This window comes from Notolepis coatsorum (genome assembly GCF_963971535.1).
Source record: "Notolepis coatsorum genome assembly, chromosome: 4".
NCBI classification, from domain to species: domain Eukaryota; kingdom Metazoa; phylum Chordata; class Actinopteri; order Aulopiformes; family Paralepididae; genus Notolepis; species Notolepis coatsorum.
In genome coordinates, this window is record NC_140168.1 from 118221774 (window position 1) to 118245942 (window position 24169).

At 49.8% G+C, this 24169-nt stretch overlaps 1 protein-coding gene across 1 annotated transcript in view; it reads right to left on the reverse strand.

The window, feature by feature from the left end:
* Window positions 1–24169, reverse strand: part of aadat (aminoadipate aminotransferase) — a 104293-nt gene that overhangs the window by 34259 nt on the left and 45865 nt on the right. The gene's annotated exons all lie outside the window — the stretch shown is intronic.

Genomic DNA, 24169 nt, shown 5'->3' on the forward strand with positions numbered 1-24169 from the left:
TAATACGAGTCTGGATGATGAGCATGTCGTACTGTCTGGCCAGCTGTGTAATCAGCACAGGGAGAGGTTAATACGAGTCTGGATGATGAGCATGTCGTACAGTCTGGCCAGCTGTGTAATCAGCACAGGGAGATGTTAATACGAGTCTGGATGATGAGCATGTCGTACAGTCTGGCCAGCTGTGTAATCAGCACAGGATGGGTTAATACGAGTCTGGATGATGAGCATGTCGTACAGTCTGGCCAGCTGTGTAATCAGCACAGGGAGAGGTTAATACGAGTCTGGATGATGAGCATGTCGTACTGTCTGGCCAGCTGTGTAATCAGCACAGGGAGAGGTTAATACAAGTCTGGATGATGAGCATGTCGTACTGTCTGGCCAGCTGTGTAATCAGCACAGGGAGAGGTTAATACGAGTCTGGATGATGAGCACGTCGTACAGTCTGGCCAGCTGTGTAATCAGCACAGGGAGAGGTTAATACGAGTCTGGATGATGAGCATGTCGTACTGTCTGGCCAGCTGTGTAATCAGCACAGGGAGAGGTTAATACGAGTCTGGATGATGAGCATGTCGTACTGTCTGGCCAGCTGTGTAATCAGCACAGGGAGAGGTTAATACGAGTCTGGATGATGAGCATGTCGTACAGTCTGGCCAGCTGTGTAATCAGCACAGGGAGAGGTTAATACGAGTCTGGATGATGAGCATGTCGTACTGTCTGGCCAGCTGTGTAATCAGCACAGGGAGAGGTTAATACGAGTCTGGATGATGAGCATGTCGTACTGTCTGGCCAGCTGTGTAATCAGCACAGGGAGAGGTTAATACGAGTCTGGATGATGAGCATGTCGTACTGTCTGGCCAGCTGTGTAATCAGCACAGGATGGGTTAATACGAGTCTGGATGATGAGCATGTCGTACAGTCTGGCCAGCTGTGTAATCAGCACAGGGAGAGGTTAATACGAGTCTGGATGATGAGCATGTCGTACAATCTGGCCAGCTGTGTAATCAGCACAGGGAGAGGTTAATACGAGTCTGGATGATGTGATGTCGTACTGTCTGGCCAGCTGTGTAATCAGCACAGGGAGAGGTTAATACGAGTCTGGATGATGAGCATGTCGTACAGTCTGGCCAGCTGTGTAATCAGCACAGGGAGAGGTTAATACGAGTCTGGATGATGAGCATGTCGTACAGTCTGGCCAGCTGTGTAATCAGCACAGGGAGAGGTTAATACGAGTCTGGATGATGTGATGTCGTACTGTCTGGCCAGCTGTGTAATCAGCACAGGGAGAGGTTAATACGAGTCTGGATGATGAGCATGTCGTACAGTCTGGCCAGCTGTGTAATCAGCACAGGGAGAGGTTAATACGAGTCTGGATGATGAGCATGTCGTACTGTCTGGCCAGCTGTGTAATCAGCACAGGGAGAGGTTAATACGAGTCTGGATGATGAGCATGTCGTACTGTCTGGCCAGCTGTGTAATCAGCACAGGAGAGGTTAATACGAGTCTGGATGATGAGCACGTCGTACTGTCTGGCCAGCTGTGTAATCAGCACAGGATGGGTTAATACGAGTCTGGATGATGAGCATGTCGTACTGTCTGGCCAGCTGTGTAATCAGCACAGGGAGAGGTTAATACGAGTCTGGATGATGAGCATGTCGTACAGTCTGGCCAGCTGTGTAATCAGCACAGGATGGGTTAATACGAGTCTGGATGATGAGCATGTCGTACAGTCTGGCCAGCTGTGTAATCAGCACAGGGAGAGGTTAATACGAGTCTGGATGATGAGCATGTCGTACTGTCTGGCCAGCTGTGTAATCAGCACAGGGAGAGGTTAATACGAGTCTGGATGATGAGCATGTCGTACTGTCTGGCCAGCTGTGTAATCAGCACAGGGAGAGGTTAATACGAGTCTGGATGATGAGCATGTCGTACTGTCTGGCCAGCTGTGTAATCAGCACAGGGAGAGGTTAATACGAGTCTGGATGATGAGCATGTCGTACTGTCTGGCCAGCTGTGTAATCAGCACAGGGAGAGGTTAATACGAGTCTGGATGATGAGCATGTCGTACAGTCTGGCCAGCTGTGTAATCAGCACAGGATGGGTTAATACGAGTCTGGATGATGAGCATGTCGTACAGTCTGGCCAGCTGTGTAATCAGCACAGGGAGAGGTTAATACGAGTCTGGATGATGAGCATGTCGTACTGTCTGGCCAGCTGTGTAATCAGCACAGGGAGAGGTTAATACGAGTCTGGATGATGAGCATGTCGTACTGTCTGGCCAGCTGTGTAATCAGCACAGGGAGAGGTTAATACGAGTCTGGATGATGAGCATGTCGTACTGTCTGGCCAGCTGTGTAATCAGCACAGGGAGAGGTTAATACGAGTCTGGATGATGAGCATGTCGTACTGTCTGGCCAGCTGTGTAATCAGCACAGGGAGAGGTTAATACGAGTCTGGATGATGAGCATGTCGTACTGTCTGGCCAGCTGTGTAATCAGCACAAGGAGAGGTTAATACGAGTCTGGATGATGAGCATGTCGTACTGTCTGGCCAGCTGTGTAATCAGCACAGGGAGAGGTTAATACGAGTCTGGATGATGAGCACGTCGTACTGTCTGGCCAGCTGTGTAATCAGCACAGGAGAGGTTAATACGAGTCTGGATGATGAGCACGTCGTACTGTCTGGCCAGCTGTGTAATCAGCACAGGGAGAGGTTAATACGAGTCTGGATGATGAGCATGTCGTACTGTCTGGCCAGCTGTGTAATCAGCACAGGGAGAGGTTAATACGAGTCTGGATGATGTGATGTCGTACTGTCTGGCCAGCTGTGTAATCAGCACAGGGAGAGGTTAATACGAGTCTGGATGATGAGCATGTCGTACAGTCTGGCCAGCTGTGTAATCAGCACAGGGAGAGGTTAATACGAGTCTGGATGATGAGCATGTCGTACTGTCTGGCCAGCTGTGTAATCAGCACAGGGAGAGGTTAATACGAGTCTGGATGATGAGCATGTCGTACATTCTGGCCAGCTGTGTAATCAGCACAGGGAGAGGTTAATACGAGTCTGGATGATGAGCATGTCGTACTGTCTGGCCAGCTGTGTAATCAGCACAGGATGGGTTAATACGAGTCTGGATGATGAGCATGTCGTACTGTCTGGCCAGCTGTGTAATCAGCACAGGGAGAGGTTAATACGAGTCTGGATGATGAGCATGTCGTACAGTCTGGCCAGCTGTGTAATCAGCACAGGGAGAGGTTAATACGAGTCTGGATGATGAGCATGTCGTACTGTCTGGCCAGCTGTGTAATCAGCACAGGGAGAGGTTAATACGAGTCTGGATGATGAGCATGTCGTACTGTCTGGCCAGCTGTGTAATCAGCACAGGGAGAGGTTAATACGAGTCTGGATGATGTGATGTCGTACTGTCTGGCCAGCTGTGTAATCAGCACAGGGAGAGGTTAATACGAGTCTGGATGATGAGCATGTCGTACAGTCTGGCCAGCTGTGTAATCAGCACAGGGAGAGGTTAATACGAGTCTGGATGATGAGCATGTCGTACTGGCTGGCCAGCTGTGTAATCAGCACAGGGAGAGGTTAATACGAGTCTGGATGATGAGCATGTCGTACAGTCTGGCCAGCTGTGTAATCAGCACAGGGAGAGGTTAATACGAGTCTGGATGATGAGCATGTCGTACTGTCTGGCCAGCTGTGTAATCAGCACAGGATGGGTTAATACGAGTCTGGATGATGAGCATGTCGTACTGTCTGGCCAGCTGTGTAATCAGCACAGGGAGAGGTTAATACGAATCTGGATGATGAGCATGTCGTACAGTCTGGCCAGCTGTGTAATCAGCACAGGGAGAGGTTAATACAAGTCTGGATGATGAGCATGTCGTACTGTCTGGCCAGCTGTGTAATCAGCACAGGGAGAGGTTAATACGAGTCTGGATGATGTGATGTCGTACTGTCTGGCCAGCTGTGTAATCAGCACAGGGAGAGGTTAATACGAGTCTGGATGATGAGCATGTCGTACTGTCTGGCCAGCTGTGTAATCAGCACAGGGAGAGGTTAATACGAGTCTGGATGATGAGCATGTCGTACTGTCTGGCCAGCTGTGTAATCAGCACAGGGAGAGGTTAATACGAGTCTGGATGATGAGCATGTCGTACAGTCTGGCCAGCTGTGTAATCAGCACAGGGAGAGGTTAATACGAGTCTGGATGATGAGCATGTCGTACAGTCTGGCCAGCTGTGTAATCAGCACAGGAGAGGTTAATACGAGTCTGGATGATGAGCACGTCGTACTGTCTGGCCAGCTGTGTAATCAGCACAGGGAGAGGTTAATACGAGTCTGGATGATGTGATGTCGTACTGTCTGGCCAGCTGTGTAATCAGCACAGGGAGAGGTTAATACGAGTCTGGATGATGAGCATGTCGTACTGTCTGGCCAGCTGTGTAATCAGCACAGGGATAGGTTAATACGAGTCTGGATGATGAGCATGTCGTACTGTCTGGCCAGCTGTGTAATCAGCACAGGGAGAGGTTAATACGAGTCTGGATGATGTGATGTCGTACAGTCTGGCCAGCTGTGTAATCAGCACAGGGAGAGGTTAATACGAGTCTGGATGATGAGCATGTCGTACTGTCTGGCCAGCTGTGTAATCAGCACAGGGAGAGGTTAATACGAGTCTGGATGATGAGCATGTCGTACTGTCTGGCCAGCTGTGTAATCAGCACAGGGAGAGGTTAATACGAGTCTGGATGATGAGCATGTCGTACTGTCTGGCCAGCTGTGTAATCAGCACAGGGAGAGGTTAATACGAGTCTGGATGATGAGCATGTCGTACAGTCTGGCCAGCTGTGTAATCAGCACAGGGAGAGGTTAATACGAGTCTGGATGATGAGCATGTCGTACTGTCTGGCCAGCTGTGTAATCAGCACAGGGAGAGGTTAATACGAGTCTGGATGATGAGCATGTCGTACTGTCTGGCCAGCTGTGTAATCAGCACAGGGAGAGGTTAATACGAGTCTGGATGATGAGCATGTCGTACAGTCTGGCCAGCTGTGTAATCAGCACAGGGAGATGTTAATACGAGTCTGGATGATGAGCATGTCGTACAGTCTGGCCAGCTGTGTAATCAGCACAGGATGGGTTAATACGAGTCTGGATGATGAGCATGTCGTACAGTCTGGCCAGCTGTGTAATCAGCACAGGGAGAGGTTAATACGAGTCTGGATGATGAGCATGTCGTACTGTCTGGCCAGCTGTGTAATCAGCACAGGGAGAGGTTAATACAAGTCTGGATGATGAGCATGTCGTACTGTCTGGCCAGCTGTGTAATCAGCACAGGGAGAGGTTAATACGAGTCTGGATGATGAGCACGTCGTACAGTCTGGCCAGCTGTGTAATCAGCACAGGGAGAGGTTAATACGAGTCTGGATGATGAGCATGTCGTACTGTCTGGCCAGCTGTGTAATCAGCACAGGGAGAGGTTAATACGAGTCTGGATGATGAGCATGTCGTACTGTCTGGCCAGCTGTGTAATCAGCACAGGGAGAGGTTAATACGAGTCTGGATGATGAGCATGTCGTACAGTCTGGCCAGCTGTGTAATCAGCACAGGGAGAGGTTAATACGAGTCTGGATGATGAGCATGTCGTACTGTCTGGCCAGCTGTGTAATCAGCACAGGGAGAGGTTAATACGAGTCTGGATGATGAGCATGTCGTACTGTCTGGCCAGCTGTGTAATCAGCACAGGGAGAGGTTAATACGAGTCTGGATGATGAGCATGTCGTACTGTCTGGCCAGCTGTGTAATCAGCACAGGATGGGTTAATACGAGTCTGGATGATGAGCATGTCGTACAGTCTGGCCAGCTGTGTAATCAGCACAGGGAGAGGTTAATACGAGTCTGGATGATGAGCATGTCGTACAGTCTGGCCAGCTGTGTAATCAGCACAGGGAGAGGTTAATACGAGTCTGGATGATGTGATGTCGTACTGTCTGGCCAGCTGTGTAATCAGCACAGGGAGAGGTTAGTACGAGTCTGGATGATGAGCATGTCGTACAGTCTGGCCAGCTGTGTAATCAGCACAGGGAGAGGTTAATACGAGTCTGGATGATGAGCATGTCGTACAGTCTGGCCAGCTGTGTAATCAGCACAGGGAGAGGTTAATACGAGTCTGGATGATGTGATGTCGTACTGTCTGGCCAGCTGTGTAATCAGCACAGGGAGAGGTTAATACGAGTCTGGATGATGAGCATGTCGTACAGTCTGGCCAGCTGTGTAATCAGCACAGGGAGAGGTTAATACGAGTCTGGATGATGAGCATGTCGTACTGTCTGGCCAGCTGTGTAATCAGCACAGGGAGAGGTTAATACGAGTCTGGATGATGAGCACGTCGTACTGTCTGGCCAGCTGTGTAATCAGCACAGGAGAGGTTAATACGAGTCTGGATGATGAGCACGTCGTACTGTCTGGCCAGCTGTGTAATCAGCACAGGATGGGTTAATACGAGTCTGGATGATGAGCATGTCGTACTGTCTGGCCAGCTGTGTAATCAGCACAGGGAGAGGTTAATACGAGTCTGGATGATGAGCATGTCGTACAGTCTGGCCAGCTGTGTAATCAGCACAGGATGGGTTAATACGAGTCTGGATGATGAGCATGTCGTACAGTCTGGCCAGCTGTGTAATCAGCACAGGGAGAGGTTAATACGAGTCTGGATGATGAGCATGTCGTACTGTCTGGCCAGCTGTGTAATCAGCACAGGGAGAGGTTAATACGAGTCTGGATGATGAGCATGTCGTACTGTCTGGCCAGCTGTGTAATCAGCACAGGGAGAGGTTAATACGAGTCTGGATGATGAGCATGTCGTACTGTCTGGCCAGCTGTGTAATCAGCACAGGGAGAGGTTAATACGAGTCTGGATGATGAGCATGTCGTACTGTCTGGCCAGCTGTGTAATCAGCACAGGGAGAGGTCAATACGAGTCTGGATGATGAGCATGTCGTACTGTCTGGCCAGCTGTGTAATCAGCACAGGATGGGTTAATACGAGTCTGGATGATGAGCATGTCGTACAGTCTGGCCAGCTGTGTAATCAGCACAGGGAGAGGTTAATACGAGTCTGGATGATGAGCATGTCGTACAGTCTGGCCAGCTGTGTAATCAGCACAGGGAGAGGTTAATACGAGTCTGGATGATGTGATGTCGTACTGTCTGGCCAGCTGTGTAATCAGCACAGGGAGAGGTTAATACGAGTCTGGATGATGAGCATGTCGTACAGTCTGGCCAGCTGTGTAATCAGCACAGGGAGAGGTTAATACGAGTCTGGATGATGAGCATGTCGTACAGTCTGGCCAGCTGTGTAATCAGCACAGGGAGAGGTTAATACGAGTCTGGATGATGTGATGTCGTACTGTCTGGCCAGCTGTGTAATCAGCACAGGGAGAGGTTAATACGAGTCTGGATGATGAGCATGTCGTACAGTCTGGCCAGCTGTGTAATCAGCACAGGGAGAGGTTAATACGAGTCTGGATGATGAGCATGTCGTACTGTCTGGCCAGCTGTGTAATCAGCACAGGGAGAGGTTAATACGAGTCTGGATGATGAGCACGTCGTACTGTCTGGCCAGCTGTGTAATCAGCACAGGAGAGGTTAATACGAGTCTGGATGATGAGCACGTCGTACTGTCTGGCCAGCTGTGTAATCAGCACAGGATGGGTTAATACGAGTCTGGATGATGAGCATGTCGTACTGTCTGGCCAGCTGTGTAATCAGCACAGGGAGAGGTTAATACGAGTCTGGATGATGAGCATGTCGTACAGTCTGGCCAGCTGTGTAATCAGCACAGGATGGGTTAATACGAGTCTGGATGATGAGCATGTCGTACAGTCTGGCCAGCTGTGTAATCAGCACAGGGAGAGGTTAATACGAGTCTGGATGATGAGCATGTCGTACTGTCTGGCCAGCTGTGTAATCAGCACAGGGAGAGGTTAATACGAGTCTGGATGATGAGCATGTCGTACTGTCTGGCCAGCTGTGTAATCAGCACAGGGAGAGGTTAATACGAGTCTGGATGATGAGCATGTCGTACTGTCTGGCCAGCTGTGTAATCAGCACAGGGAGAGGTTAATACGAGTCTGGATGATGAGCATGTCGTACTGTCTGGCCAGCTGTGTAATCAGCACAGGGAGAGGTTAATACGAGTCTGGATGATGAGCATGTCGTACTGTCTGGCCAGCTGTGTAATCAGCACAGGAGAGGTTAATACGAGTCTGGATGATGAGCACGTCGTACTGTCTGGCCAGCTGTGTAATCAGCACAGGGAGAGGTTAATACGAGTCTGGATGATGTGATGTCGTACTGTCTGGCCAGCTGTGTAATCAGCACAGGATGGGTTAATACGAGTCTGGATGATGAGCATGTCGTACTGTCTGGCCAGCTGTGTAATCAGCACAGGGAGAGGTTAATACGAGTCTGGATGATGAGCATGTCGTACAGTCTGGCCAGCTGTGTAATCAGCACAGGGAGAGGTTAATACGAGTCTGGATGATGAGCATGTCGTACTGTCTGGCCAGCTGTGTAATCAGCACAGGGAGAGGTTAATACGAGTCTGGATGATGAGCATGTCGTACTGTCTGGCCAGCTGTGTAATCAGCACAGGGAGAGGTTAATACGAGTCTGGATGATGTGATGTCGTACTGTCTGGCCAGCTGTGTAATCAGCACAGGGAGAGGTTAATACGAGTCTGGATGATGAGCATGTCGTACAGTCTGGCCAGCTGTGTAATCAGCACAGGGAGAGGTTAATACGAGTCTGGATGATGAGCATGTCGTACTGGCTGGCCAGCTGTGTAATCAGCACAGGGAGAGGTTAATACGAGTCTGGATGATGAGCATGTCGTACAGTCTGGCCAGCTGTGTAATCAGCACAGGGAGAGGTTAATACGAGTCTGGATGATGAGCATGTCGTACTGTCTGGCCAGCTGTGTAATCAGCACAGGATGGGTTAATACGAGTCTGGATGATGAGCATGTCGTACTGTCTGGCCAGCTGTGTAATCAGCACAGGGAGAGGTTAATACGAGTCTGGATGATGAGCATGTCGTACAGTCTGGCCAGCTGTGTAATCAGCACAGGGAGAGGTTAATACAAGTCTGGATGATGAGCATGTCGTACTGTCTGGCCAGCTGTGTAATCAGCACAGGGAGAGGTTAATACGAGTCTGGATGATGTGATGTCGTACTGTCTGGCCAGCTGTGTAATCAGCACAGGGAGAGGTTAATACGAGTCTGGATGATGTGATGTCGTACTGTCTGGCCAGCTGTGTAATCAGCACAGGGAGAGGTTAATACGAGTCTGGATGATGAGCATGTCGTACAGTCTGGCCAGCTGTGTAATCAGCACAGGGAGAGGTTAATACGAGTCTGGATGATGAGCATGTCGTACTGGCTGGCCAGCTGTGTAATCAGCACAGGGAGAGGTTAATACGAGTCTGGATGATGAGCATGTCGTACAGTCTGGCCAGCTGTGTAATCAGCACAGGGAGAGGTTAATACGAGTCTGGATGATGAGCATGTCGTACTGTCTGGCCAGCTGTGTAATCAGCACAGGATGGGTTAATACGAGTCTGGATGATGAGCATGTCGTACTGTCTGGCCAGCTGTGTAATCAGCACAGGGAGAGGTTAATACGAATCTGGATGATGAGCATGTCGTACAGTCTGGCCAGCTGTGTAATCAGCACAGGGAGAGGTTAATACAAGTCTGGATGATGAGCATGTCGTACTGTCTGGCCAGCTGTGTAATCAGCACAGGGAGAGGTTAATACGAGTCTGGATGATGTGATGTCGTACTGTCTGGCCAGCTGTGTAATCAGCACAGGGAGAGGTTAATACGAGTCTGGATGATGAGCATGTCGTACTGTCTGGCCAGCTGTGTAATCAGCACAGGGAGAGGTTAATACGAGTCTGGATGATGAGCATGTCGTACTGTCTGGCCAGCTGTGTAATCAGCACAGGGAGAGGTTAATACGAGTCTGGATGATGAGCATGTCGTACAGTCTGGCCAGCTGTGTAATCAGCACAGGGAGAGGTTAATACGAGTCTGGATGATGAGCATGTCGTACAGTCTGGCCAGCTGTGTAATCAGCACAGGAGAGGTTAATACGAGTCTGGATGATGAGCACGTCGTACTGTCTGGCCAGCTGTGTAATCAGCACAGGGAGAGGTTAATACGAGTCTGGATGATGTGATGTCGTACTGTCTGGCCAGCTGTGTAATCAGCACAGGGAGAGGTTAATACGAGTCTGGATGATGAGCATGTCGTACTGTCTGGCCAGCTGTGTAATCAGCACAGGGATAGGTTAATACGAGTCTGGATGATGAGCATGTCGTACTGTCTGGCCAGCTGTGTAATCAGCACAGGGAGAGGTTAATACGAGTCTGGATGATGTGATGTCGTACAGTCTGGCCAGCTGTGTAATCAGCACAGGGAGAGGTTAATACGAGTCTGGATGATGAGCATGTCGTACTGTCTGGCCAGCTGTGTAATCAGCACAGGGAGAGGTTAATACGAGTCTGGATGATGAGCATGTCGTACTGTCTGGCCAGCTGTGTAATCAGCACAGGGAGAGGTTAATACGAGTCTGGATGATGAGCATGTCGTACTGTCTGGCCAGCTGTGTAATCAGCACAGGGAGAGGTTAATACGAGTCTGGATGATGAGCATGTCGTACAGTCTGGCCAGCTGTGTAATCAGCACAGGGAGAGGTTAATACGAGTCTGGATGATGAGCATGTCGTACTGTCTGGCCAGCTGTGTAATCAGCACAGGGAGAGGTTAATACGAGTCTGGATGATGAGCATGTCGTACTGTCTGGCCAGCTGTGTAATCAGCACAGGGAGAGGTTAATACGAGTCTGGATGATGAGCATGTCGTACAGTCTGGCCAGCTGTGTAATCAGCACAGGGAGATGTTAATACGAGTCTGGATGATGAGCATGTCGTACAGTCTGGCCAGCTGTGTAATCAGCACAGGATGGGTTAATACGAGTCTGGATGATGAGCATGTCGTACAGTCTGGCCAGCTGTGTAATCAGCACAGGGAGAGGTTAATACGAGTCTGGATGATGAGCATGTCGTACTGTCTGGCCAGCTGTGTAATCAGCACAGGGAGAGGTTAATACAAGTCTGGATGATGAGCATGTCGTACTGTCTGGCCAGCTGTGTAATCAGCACAGGGAGAGGTTAATACGAGTCTGGATGATGAGCACGTCGTACAGTCTGGCCAGCTGTGTAATCAGCACAGGGAGAGGTTAATACGAGTCTGGATGATGAGCATGTCGTACTGTCTGGCCAGCTGTGTAATCAGCACAGGGAGAGGTTAATACGAGTCTGGATGATGAGCATGTCGTACTGTCTGGCCAGCTGTGTAATCAGCACAGGGAGAGGTTAATACGAGTCTGGATGATGAGCATGTCGTACAGTCTGGCCAGCTGTGTAATCAGCACAGGGAGAGGTTAATACGAGTCTGGATGATGAGCATGTCGTACTGTCTGGCCAGCTGTGTAATCAGCACAGGGAGAGGTTAATACGAGTCTGGATGATGAGCATGTCGTACTGTCTGGCCAGCTGTGTAATCAGCACAGGGAGAGGTTAATACGAGTCTGGATGATGAGCATGTCGTACTGTCTGGCCAGCTGTGTAATCAGCACAGGATGGGTTAATACGAGTCTGGATGATGAGCATGTCGTACAGTCTGGCCAGCTGTGTAATCAGCACAGGGAGAGGTTAATACGAGTCTGGATGATGAGCATGTCGTACAGTCTGGCCAGCTGTGTAATCAGCACAGGGAGAGGTTAATACGAGTCTGGATGATGTGATGTCGTACTGTCTGGCCAGCTGTGTAATCAGCACAGGGAGAGGTTAGTACGAGTCTGGATGATGAGCATGTCGTACAGTCTGGCCAGCTGTGTAATCAGCACAGGGAGAGGTTAATACGAGTCTGGATGATGAGCATGTCGTACAGTCTGGCCAGCTGTGTAATCAGCACAGGGAGAGGTTAATACGAGTCTGGATGATGTGATGTCGTACTGTCTGGCCAGCTGTGTAATCAGCACAGGGAGAGGTTAATACGAGTCTGGATGATGAGCATGTCGTACAGTCTGGCCAGCTGTGTAATCAGCACAGGGAGAGGTTAATACGAGTCTGGATGATGAGCATGTCGTACTGTCTGGCCAGCTGTGTAATCAGCACAGGGAGAGGTTAATACGAGTCTGGATGATGAGCACGTCGTACTGTCTGGCCAGCTGTGTAATCAGCACAGGAGAGGTTAATACGAGTCTGGATGATGAGCACGTCGTACTGTCTGGCCAGCTGTGTAATCAGCACAGGATGGGTTAATACGAGTCTGGATGATGAGCATGTCGTACTGTCTGGCCAGCTGTGTAATCAGCACAGGGAGAGGTTAATACGAGTCTGGATGATGAGCATGTCGTACAGTCTGGCCAGCTGTGTAATCAGCACAGGATGGGTTAATACGAGTCTGGATGATGAGCATGTCGTACAGTCTGGCCAGCTGTGTAATCAGCACAGGGAGAGGTTAATACGAGTCTGGATGATGAGCATGTCGTACTGTCTGGCCAGCTGTGTAATCAGCACAGGGAGAGGTTAATACGAGTCTGGATGATGAGCATGTCGTACTGTCTGGCCAGCTGTGTAATCAGCACAGGGAGAGGTTAATACGAGTCTGGATGATGAGCATGTCGTACTGTCTGGCCAGCTGTGTAATCAGCACAGGGAGAGGTTAATACGAGTCTGGATGATGAGCATGTCGTACTGTCTGGCCAGCTGTGTAATCAGCACAGGGAGAGGTCAATACGAGTCTGGATGATGAGCATGTCGTACTGTCTGGCCAGCTGTGTAATCAGCACAGGATGGGTTAATACGAGTCTGGATGATGAGCATGTCGTACAGTCTGGCCAGCTGTGTAATCAGCACAGGGAGAGGTTAATACGAGTCTGGATGATGAGCATGTCGTACAGTCTGGCCAGCTGTGTAATCAGCACAGGGAGAGGTTAATACGAGTCTGGATGATGTGATGTCGTACTGTCTGGCCAGCTGTGTAATCAGCACAGGGAGAGGTTAATACGAGTCTGGATGATGAGCATGTCGTACAGTCTGGCCAGCTGTGTAATCAGCACAGGGAGAGGTTAATACGAGTCTGGATGATGAGCATGTCGTACAGTCTGGCCAGCTGTGTAATCAGCACAGGGAGAGGTTAATACGAGTCTGGATGATGTGATGTCGTACTGTCTGGCCAGCTGTGTAATCAGCACAGGGAGAGGTTAATACGAGTCTGGATGATGAGCATGTCGTACAGTCTGGCCAGCTGTGTAATCAGCACAGGGAGAGGTTAATACGAGTCTGGATGATGAGCATGTCGTACTGTCTGGCCAGCTGTGTAATCAGCACAGGGAGAGGTTAATACGAGTCTGGATGATGAGCACGTCGTACTGTCTGGCCAGCTGTGTAATCAGCACAGGAGAGGTTAATACGAGTCTGGATGATGAGCACGTCGTACTGTCTGGCCAGCTGTGTAATCAGCACAGGATGGGTTAATACGAGTCTGGATGATGAGCATGTCGTACTGTCTGGCCAGCTGTGTAATCAGCACAGGGAGAGGTTAATACGAGTCTGGATGATGAGCATGTCGTACAGTCTGGCCAGCTGTGTAATCAGCACAGGATGGGTTAATACGAGTCTGGATGATGAGCATGTCGTACAGTCTGGCCAGCTGTGTAATCAGCACAGGGAGAGGTTAATACGAGTCTGGATGATGAGCATGTCGTACTGTCTGGCCAGCTGTGTAATCAGCACAGGGAGAGGTTAATACGAGTCTGGATGATGAGCATGTCGTACTGTCTGGCCAGCTGTGTAATCAGCACAGGGAGAGGTTAATACGAGTCTGGATGATGAGCATGTCGTACTGTCTGGCCAGCTGTGTAATCAGCACAGGGAGAGGTTAATACGAGTCTGGATGATGAGCATGTCGTACTGTCTGGCCAGCTGTGTAATCAGCACAGGGAGAGGTTAATACGAGTCTGGATGATGAGCATGTCGTACTGTCTGGCCAGCTGTGTAATCAGCACAGGAGAGGTTAATACGAGTCTGGATGATGAGCACGTCGTACTGTCTGGCCAGCTGTGTAATCAGCACAGGGAGAGGTTAATACGAGTCTGGATGATGTGATGTCGTACTGTCTGGCCAGCTGTGTAATCAGCACAGGATGGGTTAATACGAGTCTGGATGATGAGCATGTCGTACTGTCTGGCCAGCTGTGTAATCAGCACAGGGAGAGGTTAATACGAGTCTGGATGATGAGCATGTCGTACAGTCTGGCCAGCTGTGTAATCAGTACAGGGAGAGGTTAATACGAGTCTGGATGATGAGCATGTCGTACTGTCTGGCCAGCTGTGTAATCAGCACAGGGAGAGGTTAATACGAGTCTGGATGATGAGCATGTCGTACTGTCTGGCCAGCTGTGTAATCAGCACAGGGAGAGGTTAATACGAGTCTGGATGATGTGATGTCGTACTGTCTGGCCAGCTGTGTAATCAGCACAGGGAGAGGTTAATACGAGTCTGGATGATGAGCATGTCGTACAGTCTGGCCAGCTGTGTAATCAGCACAGGGAGAGGTTAATACGAGTCTGGATGATGAGCATGTCGTACTGGCTGGCCAGCTGTGTAATCAGCACAGGGAGAGGTTAATACGAGTCTGGATGATGAGCATGTCGTACAGTCTGGCCAGCTGTGTAATCAGCACAGGGAGAGGTTAATACGAGTCTGGATGATGAGCATGTCGTACTGTCTGGCCAGCTGTGTAATCAGCACAGGATGGGTTAATACGAGTCTGGATGATGAGCATGTCGTACTGTCTGGCCAGCTGTGTAATCAGCACAGGGAGAGGTTAATACGAGTCTGGATGATGAGCATGTCGTACAGTCTGGCCAGCTGTGTAATCAGCACAGGGAGAGGTTAATACAAGTCTGGATGATGAGCATGTCGTACTGTCTGGCCAGCTGTGTAATCAGCACAGGGAGAGGTTAATACGAGTCTGGATGATGTGATGTCGTACTGTCTGGCCAGCTGTGTAATCAGCACAGGGAGAGGTTAATACGAGTCTGGATGATGAGCATGTCGTACTGTCTGGCCAGCTGTGTAATCAGCACAGGGAGAGGTTAATACGAGTCTGGATGATGAGCATGTCGTACTGTCTGGCCAGCTGTGTAATCAGCACAGGGAGAGGTTAATACGAGTCTGGATGATGAGCATGTCGTACAGTCTGGCCAGCTGTGTAATCAGCACAGGGAGAGGTTAATACGAGTCTGGATGATGAGCATGTCGTACAGTCTGGCCAGCTGTGTAATCAGCACAGGAGAGGTTAATACGAGTCTGGATGATGAGCACGTCGTACTGTCTGGCCAGCTGTGTAATCAGCACAGGGAGAGGTTAATACGAGTCTGGATGATGTGATGTCGTACTGTCTGGCCAGCTGTGTAATCAGCACAGGGAGAGGTTAATACGAGTCTGGATGATGAGCATGTCGTACTGTCTGGCCAGCTGTGTAATCAGCACAGGGATAGGTTAATACGAGTCTGGATGATGAGCATGTCGTACTGTCTGGCCAGCTGTGTAATCAGCACAGGGAGAGGTTAATACGAGTCTGGATGATGTGATGTCGTACAGTCTGGCCAGCTGTGTAATCAGCACAGGGAGAGGTTAATACGAGTCTGGATGATGAGCATGTCGTACTGTCTGGCCAGCTGTGTAATCAGCACAGGGAGAGGTTAATACGAGTCTGGATGATGAGCATGTCGTACTGTCTGGCCAGCTGTGTAATCAGCACAGGGAGAGGTTAATACGAGTCTGGATGATGAGCATGTCGTACTGTCTGGCCAGCTGTGTAATCAGCACAGGGAGAGGTTAATACGAGTCTGGATGATGAGCATGTCGTACAGTCTGGCCAGCTGTGTAATCAGCACAGGGAGAGGTTAATACGAGTCTGGATGATGAGCATGTCGTACTGTCTGGCCAGCTGTGTAATCAGCACAGGGAGAGGTTAATACGAGTCTGGATGATGAGCATGTCGTACTGTCTGGCCAGCTGTGTAATCAGCACAGGGAGAGGTTAATACGAGTCTGGATGATGAGCATGTCGTACAGTCTGGCCAGCTGTGTAATCAGCACAGGGAGATGTTAATACGAGTCTGGATGATGAGCATGTCGTACAGTCTGGCCAGCTGTGTAATCAGCACAGGATGGGTTAATACGAGTCTGGATGATGAGCATGTCGTACAGTCTGGCCAGCTGTGTAATCAGCACAGGGAGAGGTTAATACGAGTCTGGATGATGAGCATGTCGTACTGTCTGGCCAGCTGTGTAATCAGCACAGGGAGAGGTTAATACAAGTCTGGATGATGAGCATGTCGTACTGTCTGGCCAGCTGTGTAATCAGCACAGGGAGAGGTTAATACGAGTCTGGATGATGAGCACGTCGTACAGTCTGGCCAGCTGTGTAATCAGCACAGGGAGAGGTTAATACGAGTCTGGATGATGAGCATGTCGTACTGTCTGGCCAGCTGTGTAATCAGCACAGGGAGAGGTTAATACGAGTCTGGATGATGAGCATGTCGTACTGTCTGGCCAGCTGTGTAATCAGCACAGGGAGAGGTTAATACGAGTCTGGATGATGAGCATGTCGTACAGTCTGGCCAGCTGTGTAATCAGCACAGGGAGAGGTTAATACGAGTCTGGATGATGAGCATGTCGTACTGTCTGGCCAGCTGTGTAATCAGCACAGGGAGAGGTTAATACGAGTCTGGATGATGAGCATGTCGTACTGTCTGGCCAGCTGTGTAATCAGCACAGGGAGAGGTTAATACGAGTCTGGATGATGAGCATGTCGTACTGTCTGGCCAGCTGTGTAATCAGCACAGGATGGGTTAATACGAGTCTGGATGATGAGCATGTCGTACAGTCTGGCCAGCTGTGTAATCAGCACAGGGAGAGGTTAATACGAGTCTGGATGATGAGCATGTCGTACAGTCTGGCCAGCTGTGTAATCAGCACAGGGAGAGGTTAATACGAGTCTGGATGATGTGATGTCGTACTGTCTGACCAGCTGTGTAATCAGCACAGGGAGAGGTTAATACGAGTCTGGATGATGAGCATGTCGTACAGTCTGGCCAGCTGTGTAATCAGCACAGGGAGAGGTTAATACGAGTCTGGATGATGAGCATGTCGTACAGTCTGGCCAGCTGTGTAATCAGCACAGGGAGAGGTTAATACGAGTCTGGATGATGTGATGTCGTACTGTCTGGCCAGCTGTGTAATCAGCACAGGGAGAGGTTAATACGAGTCTGGATGATGAGCATGTCGTACAGTCTGGCCAGCTGTGTAATCAGCACAGGGAGAGGTTAATACGAGTCTGGATGATGAGCATGTCGTACTGTCTGGCCAGCTGTGTAATCAGCACAGGGAGAGGTTAATACGAGTCTGGATGATGAGCATGTCGTACTGTCTGGCCAGCTGTGTAATCAGCACAGGAGAGGTTAATACGAGTCTGGATGATGAGCACGTCGTACTGTCTGGCCAGCTGTGTAATCAGCACAGGATGGGTTAATACGAGTCTGGATGATGAGCATGTCGTACTGTCTGGCCAGCTGTGTAATCAGCACAGGGAGAGGTTAATACGAGTCTGGATGATGAGCATGTCGTACAGTCTGGCCAGCTGTGTAATCAGCACAGGGAGAGGTTAATACGAGTCTGGATGATGAGCATGTCGTACAGTCTGGCCAGCTGTGTAATCAGCACAGGGAGAGGTTAATACGAGTCTGGATGATGAGCATGTCGTACTGTCTGGCCAGCTGTGTAATCAGCACAGGGAGAGGTTAATACGAGTCTGGATGATGAGCATGTCGTACTGTCTGGCCAGCTGTGTAATCAGCACAGGGAGAGGTTAATACGAGTCTGGATGATGAGCATGTCGTACTGTCTGGCCAGCTGTGTAATCAGCACAGGGAGAGGTTAATACGAGTCTGGATGATGAGCATGTCGTACTGTCTGGCCAGCTGTGTAATCAGCACAGGGAGAGGTTAATACGAGTCTGGATGATGAGCATGTCGTACAGTCTGGCCAACTGTGTAATCAGCACAGGATGGGTTAATACGAGTCTGGATGATGAGCATGTCGTACAGTCTGGCCAGCTGTGTAATCAGCACAGGGAGAGGTTAATACGAGTCTGGATGATGAGCATGTCGTACTGTCTGGCCAGCTGTGTAATCAGCACAGGGAGAGGTTAATACGAGTCTGGATGATGAGCATGTCGTACTGTCTGGCCAGCTGTGTAATCAGCACAGGGAGAGGTTAATACGAGTCTGGATGATGAGCATGTCGTACTGTCTGGCCAGCTGTGTAATCAGCACAGGGAGAGGTTAATACGAGTCTGGATGATGAGCATGTCGTACTGTCTGGCCAGCTGTGTAATCAGCACAGGGAGAGGTTAATACGAGTCTGGATGATGAGCATGTCGTACTGTCTGGCCAGCTGTGTAATCAGCACAAGGAGAGGTTAATACGAGTCTGGATGATGAGCATGTCGTACTGTCTGGCCAGCTGTGTAATCAGCACAGGGAGAGGTTAATACGAGTCTGGATGATGTGATGTCGTACTGTCTGGCCAGCTGTGTAATCAGCACAGGGAGAGGTTAATACGAGTCTGGATGATGAGCATGTCGTACAGTCTGGCCAGCTGTGTAATCAGCACAGGGAGAGGTTAATACGAGTCTGGATGATGAGCATGTCGTACTGGCTGGCCAGCTGTGTAATCAGCACAGGGAGAGGTTAATACGAGTCTGGATGATGAGCATGTCGTACAGTCTGGCCAGCTGTGTAATCAGCACAGGGAGAGGTTAATACGAGTCTGGATGATGAGCATGTCGTACTGTCTGGCCAGCTGTGTAATCAGCACAGGATGGGTTAATACGAGTCTGGATGATGAGCATGTCGTACTGTCTGGCCAGCTGTGTAATCAGCACAGGGAGAGGTTAATACGAGTCTGGATGATGAGCATGTCGTACAGTCTGGCCAGCTGTGTAATCAGCACAGGGAGAGGTTAATACAAGTCTGGATGATGAGCATGTCGTACTGTCTGGCCAGCTGTGTAATCAGCACAGGGAGAGGTTAATACGAGTCTGGATGATGTGATGTCGTACTGTCTGGCCAGCTGTGTAATCAGCACAGGGAGAGGTTAATACGAGTCTGGATGATGAGCATGTCGTACTGTCTGGCCAGCTGTGTAATCAGCACAGGGAGAGGTTAATACGAGTCTGGATGATGAGCATGTCGTACTGTCTGGCCAGCTGTGTAATCAGCACAGGGAGAGGTTAATACGAGTCTGGATGATGAGCATGTCGTACAGTCTGGCCAGCTGTGTAATCAGCACAGGGAGAGGTTAATACGAGTCTGGATGATGAGCATGTCGTACAGTCTGGCCAGCTGTGTAATCAGCACAGGAGAGGTTAATACAAGTCTGGATGATGAGCACGTCGTACTGTCTGGCCAGCTGTGTAATCAGCACAGGGAGAGGTTAATACGAGTCTGGATGATGTGATGTCGTACTGTCTGGCCAGCTGTGTAATCAGCACAGGGAGAGGTTAATACGAGTCTGGATGATGAGCATGTCGTACTGTCTGGCCAGCTGTGTAATCAGCACAGGGATAGGTTAATACGAGTCTGGATGATGAGCATGTCGTACTGTCTGGCCAGCTGTGTAATCAGCACAGGGAGAGGTTAATACGAGTCTGGATGATGTGATGTCGTACAGTCTGGCCAGCTGTGTAATCAGCACAGGGAGAGGTTAATACGAGTCTGGATGATGAGCATGTCGTACTGTCTGGCCAGCTGTGTAATCAGCACAGGGAGAGGTTAATACGAGTCTGGATGATGAGCATGTCGTACTGTCTGGCCAGCTGTGTAATCAGCACAGGGAGAGGTTAATACGAGTCTGGATGATGAGCATGTCGTACTGTCTGGCCAGCTGTGTAATCAGCACAGGGAGAGGTTAATACGAGTCTGGATGATGAGCATGTCGTACAGTCTGGCCAGCTGTGTAATCAGCACAGGGAGAGGTTAATACGAGTCTGGATGATGAGCATGTCGTACTGTCTGGCCAGCTGTGTAATCAGCACAGGGAGAGGTTAATACGAGTCTGGATGATGAGCATGTCGTACTGTCTGGCCAGCTGTGTAATCAGCACAGGGAGAGGTTAATACGAGTCTGGATGATGAGCATGTCGTACAGTCTGGCCAGCTGTGTAATCAGCACAGGGAGATGTTAATACGAGTCTGGATGATGAGCATGTCGTACAGTCTGGCCAGCTGTGTAATCAGCACAGGATGGGTTAATACGAGTCTGGATGATGAGCATGTCGTACAGTCTGGCCAGCTGTGTAATCAGCACAGGGAGAGGTTAATACGAGTCTGGATGATGAGCATGTCGTACTGTCTGGCCAGCTGTGTAATCAGCACAGGGAGAGGTTAATACAAGTCTGGATGATGAGCATGTCGTACTGTCTGGCCAGCTGTGTAATCAGCACAGGGAGAGGTTAATACGAGTCTGGATGATGAGCACGTCGTACAGTCTGGCCAGCTGTGTAATCAGCACAGGGAGAGGTTAATACGAGTCTGGATGATGAGCATGTCGTACTGTCTGGCCAGCTGTGTAATCAGCACAGGGAGAGGTTAATACGAGTCTGGATGATGAGCATGTCGTACTGTCTGGCCAGCTGTGTAATCAGCACAGGGAGAGGTTAATACGAGTCTGGATGATGAGCATGTCGTACAGTCTGGCCAGCTGTGTAATCAGCACATGGAGAGGTTAATACGAGTCTGGATGATGAGCATGTCGTACAGTCTGGCCAGCTGTGTAATCAGCACAGGGAGAGGTTAATACGAGTCTGGATGATGAGCATGTCGTACTGTCTGGCCAGCTGTGTAATCAGCACAGGGAGAGGTTAATACGAGTCTGGATGATGAGCATGTCGTACTGTCTGGCCAGCTGTGTAATCAGCACAGGGAGAGGTTAATACGAGTCTGGATGATGAGCATGTCGTACAGTCTGGCCAGCTGTGTAATCAGCACAGGGAGATGTTAATACGAGTCTGGATGATGAGCATGTCGTACAGTCTGGCCAGCTGTGTAATCAGCACAGGATGGGTTAATACGAGTCTGGATGATGAGCATGTCGTACAGTCTGGCCAGCTGTGTAATCAGCACAGGGAGAGGTTAATACGAGTCTGGATGATGAGCATGTCGTACTGTCTGGCCAGCTGTGTAATCAGCACAGGGAGAGGTTAATACAAGTCTGGATGATGAGCATGTCGTACTGTCTGGCCAGCTGTGTAATCAGCACAGGGAGAGGTTAATACGAGTCTGGATGATGAGCACGTCGTACAGTCTGGCCAGCTGTGTAATCAGCACAGGGAGAGGTTAATACGAGTCTGGATGATGAGCATGTCGTACTGTCTGGCCAGCTGTGTAATCAGCACAGGGAGAGGTTAATACGAGTCTGGATGATGAGCATGTCGTACTGTCTGGCCAGCTGTGTAATCAGCACAGGGAGAGGTTAATACGAGTCTGGATGATGAGCATGTCGTACAGTCTGGCCAGCTGTGTAATCAGCACATGGAGAGGTTAATACGAGTCTGGATGATGAGCATGTCGTACTGTCTGGCCAGCTGTGTAATCAGCACAGGGAGAGGTTAATACGAGTCTGGATGATGAGCATGTCGTACTGTCTGGCCAGCTGTGTAATCAGCACAGGGAGAGGTTAATACGAGTCTGGATGATGAGCATGTCGTACTGTCTGGCCAGCTGTGTAATCAGCACAGGATGGGTTAATACGAGTCTGGATGATGAGCATGTCGTACAGTCTGGCCAGCTGTGTAATCAGCACAGGGAGAGGTTAATACGAGTCTGGATGATGAGCATGTCGTACAGTCTGGCCAGCTGTGTAATCAGCACAGGGAGAGGTTAATACGAGTCTGGATGATGTGATGTCGTACTGTCTGGCCAGCTGTGTAATCAGCACAGGGAGAGGTTAATACGAGTCTGGATGATGAGCATGTCGTACAGTCTGGCCAGCTGTGTAATCAGCACAGGGAGAGGTTAATACGAGTCTGGATGATGAGCATGTCGTACAGTCTGGCCAGCTGTGTAATCAGCACAGGGAGAGGTTAATACGAGTCTGGATGATGTGATGTCGTACTGTCTGGCCAGCTGTGTAATCAGCACAGGGAGAGGTTAATACGAGTCTGGATGATGAGCATGTCGTACAGTCTGGCCAGCTGTGTAATCAGCACAGGGAGAGGTTAATACGAGTCTGGATGATGAGCATGTCGTACTGTCTGGCCAGCTGTGTAATCAGCACAGGGAGAGGTTAATACGAGTCTGGATGATGAGCATGTCGTACTGTCTGGCCAGCTGTGTAATCAGCACAGGAGAGGTTAATACGAGTCTGGATGATGAGCACGTCGTACTGTCTGGCCAGCTGTGTAATCAGCACAGGATGGGTTAATACGAGTCTGGATGATGAGCATGTCGTACTGTCTGGCCAGCTGTGTAATCAGCACAGGGAGAGGTTAATACGAGTCTGGATGATGAGCATGTCGTACAGTCTGGCCAGCTGTGTAATCAGCACAGGATGGGTTAATACGAGTCTGGATGATGAGCATGTCGTACAGTCTGGCCAGCTGTGTAATCAGCACAGGGAGAGGTTAATACGAGTCTGGATGATGAGCATGTCGTACTGTCTGGCCAGCTGTGTAATCAGCACAGGGAGAGGTTAATACGAGTCTGGATGATGAGCATGTCGTACTGTCTGGCCAGCTGTGTAATCAGCACAGGGAGAGGTTAATACGAGCCTGGATGATGAGCATGTCGTACTGTCTGGCCAGCTGTGTAATCAGCACAGGGAGAGGTTAATACGAGTCTGGATGATGAGCATGTCGTACTGTCTGGCCAGCTGTGTAATCAGCACAGGGAGAGGTTAATACGAGTCTGGATGATGAGCATGTCGTACTGTCTGGCCAGCTGTGTAATCAGCACAGGGAGAGGTTAATACGAGTCTGGATGATGAGCATGTCGTACAGTCTGGCCAGCTGTGTAATCAGCACAGGATGGGTTAATACGAGTCTGGATGATGAGCATGTCGTACAGTCTGGCCAGCTGTGTAATCAGCACAGGGAGAGGTTAATACGAGTCTGGATGATGAGCATGTCGTACTGTCTGGCCAGCTGTGTAATCAGCACAGGGAGAGGTTAATACGAGTCTGGATGATGAGCATGTCGTACTGTCTGGCCAGCTGTGTAATCAGCACAGGGAGAGGTTAATACGAGTCTGGATGATGAGCACGTCGTACTGTCTGGCCAGCTGTGTAATCAGCACAGGAGAGGTTAATACGAGTCTGGATGATGAGCACGTCGTACTGTCTGGCCAGCTGTGTAATCAGCACAGGGAGAGGTTAATACGAGTCTGGATGATGTGATGTCGTACTGTCTGGCCAGCTGTGTAATCAGCACAGGGAGAGGTTAATACGAGTCTGGATGATGTGATGTCGTACTGTCTGGCCAGCTGTGTAATCAGCACAGGGAGAGGTTAATACGAGTCTGGATGATGAGCATGTCGTACTGTCTGGCCAGCTGTGTAATCAGCACAGGGAGAGGTTAATACGAGTCTGGATGATGAGCATGTCGTACAGTCTGGCCAGCTGTGTAATCAGCACAGGGAGAGGTTAATACGAGTCTGGATGATGAGCATGTCGTACTGTCTGGCCAGCTGTGTAATCAGCACAGGGAGAGGTTAATACGAGTCTGGATGATGAGCATGTCGTACTGTCTGGCCAGCTGTGTAATCAGCACAGGGAGAGGTTAATACGAGTCTGGATGATGAGCATGTCGTACAGTCTGGCCAGCTGTGTAATCAGCACAGGGAGATGTTAATACGAGTCTGGATGATGAGCATGTCGTACTGTCTGGCCAGCTGTGTAATCAGCACAGGGAGAGGTTAATACGAGTCTGGATGATGAGCATGTCGTACTGTCTGGCCAGCTGTGTA